We start from the raw sequence: 2,980 nt of genomic DNA, 5'->3' as shown, positions 1-2,980 counted from the left end.
TCTGCAGCCTGTTTTGTTGGCAGGCGGCTGTGGCGATGCAAAACCTTGTTAGTTGCCCCTAAAGGCCACCCTTATCAAGGGGGTGAACGTTGGTGTGTGAAGTGTGACCCTGTTGGGGGAAAAAAGGTGCTCTGTTTTTCTCTTCAGGACAGAAGAAGCTGCTGCCTACTGAGTCAGGCCCTTGGCCCAGCTAGCTCAGTATGGCCAACTCTGACTGGCAGCAGCTCTCCGAGGTTTCAGGCAGGAGTCTTTCTTAGCCCGACCTGGAGATGCTGCCAGGGATTGAAGCTGGGGCCTTCTGCGTGCAAAGGAGATGTTCTCTAATTTCAGTAATAGTCTGTTGTAGGTCCCCCTGATTGGTTGATTAAGTGCCGTCAACGCTTAGCGACCACATAGAGACCATACCATCGAGATCAGACTGGGATGAGAAATGATTGTTCCTCACTGGTCTGTGCTAGTCAGACTTGGAATATGGTTGACATCCCGGCTCAGTGACTCAGTAGTACTACTCAATGGGAGGAGAGCTGGTCTTGTGGCAGCAAGCATGAATTGTCCCCTTGGCTAAGCAGGGTCTGCCCTGGTTTGCATTTGGATGGGAGACTCCATGCATCAGCACGAAGAGATTCCCCTTAGGGGATGGGCCAGGGGGATTCGGCCTCTTGACATGGAGGTTGTCCTTCACATCCACATGACTAGTGCTCTTACAGTCCTGACCGCCACTGCTATTGTGAAGTAGCAAGAAAAGAGAGTGCCTCTGGGCATGCGCTAAGTGCTTTCCCCATAGAGCAGAGCAGACATAACTATCATCAAGACACATCAGAAATCTGAGAAGAGGGCAACGAGCATGAAAGGAGAGCTGGTCGCAAGCATGAATTGTCCTCTTTGCTAAGCAGGGTCCACTGTGGTTTGCATTTCAACGGGAGACTACATGTGTGTGACCTGAAAGATATTCCCCTTAGGGTATAGGGCCGTTCTGGGAAGAGCATCTGCATGCAGAAGGCTCCAAGTTCCCTCCCTGGCAGCATCTCCAATATAGGGCTAAGAGAGTCTCTTGCCTGCAACCTTGGAGAAGCTGCTGCCAGTCTGTGTAGACAACCCTGAGCTAGATGGACCAAGGGTCTGACTCAGTATGTGGCAGCTTCCTATGTTCACATTCCCGCATAAAATATAACTTGCGCATATCATAAGGGAAAGAAAGAAAAACCCTTCTTAATACAATTAAAAATAATGACCGAAAATACTTACCTGCAGTCAACAGTTAGCAGCTAACCCCTGCTAACTTGGCAAAGAGGCACCTTTTAACGTGGTTGATTCTCTTTATTTAGCAGGGGGAGAGTAACTGGCCCTATCCACCCCCAGCACAGTACTTCCAGTGACTGTTGCTGGTGTCCCATCTGATGTTTCTTTTTAGATTGTGAACCCTTTGGGGACAGGGAGCCATCTTATTTATTTATTATTTCTCTGTGTCAACCGCCCCAAACCATTTTTGGAAGGGCGGTCTAGAAATCGAATAACTAACTAACTCACTAACATCAACCAATGGAGGTCCAAGACGAGCGTTAAAACTGCAATTTAGAAGCAGGTTTAGTCCATCTGAGATCTCTTTCGAAGTTGAAAAGGAGCAACTTGGCAGCTAACCTATGGCATCGCATCTGCAAGAAGCTAGTTGAAACGGTCCACATCCGAGTCCCTTCAATCGATCCATACTCTGTCTCGGCATCTTTTCCCTTCTCGCATCATAAAAGGGGCAACGTATTGATTGATTTCGTTGGTGCGTTTCTGTCCTCCCCCAGACGCAAGTTCTCTGGGCGGTTTACGAGACAATAAAAAAAACAACCAATAACAAGATTAACCTATTTCAACAAAACGTAAATAGTTAAAATGATTCAAACACAATTGAGCAGGCCGTTGTGGATAAGGCCCCTCTGCCCAATCGCCCTGAACCCCAAGGGCAGAGATGCAGTTCCTCTGGCCTGAGGTTTCCCCCTTCATCTCTCCGCACACCTGCCCTGCCGGAAGAGACGGAACGTCGAGGCGACATGCGGGTTAATCGTACCCTGGAGCTTTCTGTCTCCCCAGCCTCATTCCTGTGCAGCCCCCTGCAGGATAGACGGCTCTCCCTTCACTCTCTCCCCCCGCCCCCCAAATGCCACCTGGCGTAGGGCTGCAAGGCGCACCCTGTAGCAGAGGGGGATCAGGACACCTGGGTCCCAGCTCTGGTTCCGAGCGGTGAGCAAAGGGGGTGTGTGTGTGTGCACATGTGCACGCACACACACGCACTATAGCTTGGTCTTGAAAGCTCGTTAATAAACTTGGTCTTGAAAGCTCGTTAACCCCTGCTAACTTGGCAAAACTGACTTGGGAGAGAGGCACCTTTTTAACGTGGTGATTCTCTTGTATTTAGCAGGAAGAGAGTAACTGGCCCGATCCACCCCCAGCACAGCATCAGAGATATAACAAACAAGCAGGCAAGTGCCCGGTGGCCTACAATTCCCATCATCCCCTGGCACAGTGACCAACGACAGAGGGCGATGGGAGTTGTGGTCCTATGACAGCTAGAGGCCCAGATTTTGGGACCCTTTCTATAAGCAACAGCTCCGTTCTCTGCACCTAGGAAGAAAACATTCGACCTCTTCCCAGAGCGGCCCCATCCCCAAAGGGGAATCTCTTCCGCTGCTCGCGCATGTAGTCTCCCATCTAAATGCAAACCAGGGTGGACCCTGCTTAGCAAAGGGGACCATTCACGCTCGCCCCCCCACCCACAAGACCTGCTCTCCTCCCATTAGACCAGTTCTGCTCCCATTCAGTGTCAATTCAGTGGTTCCTTGAGGGCTAGAAACTTGCCTTTTTGCGGGGGAAGAGAGGGACTCCTGACCGCTTGCTCTGCTGGTGTGGCAGAATGCCGGCTGGGAGATGAGGCTCTCGGATCCTCCCGATGGGCCAAAGCTGTCTCTGCCAGGGCCTACCTACCAAGATAAAC

The sequence above is a fragment of the Hemicordylus capensis genome, chromosome 14 (assembly GCF_027244095.1).
Source record: "Hemicordylus capensis ecotype Gifberg chromosome 14, rHemCap1.1.pri, whole genome shotgun sequence".
In the NCBI taxonomy this organism is placed as follows: domain Eukaryota; kingdom Metazoa; phylum Chordata; class Lepidosauria; order Squamata; family Cordylidae; genus Hemicordylus; species Hemicordylus capensis.
The sequence above is the reverse complement of the archived record's forward strand: the minus strand, read 5'-3'. Positions refer to the sequence as shown.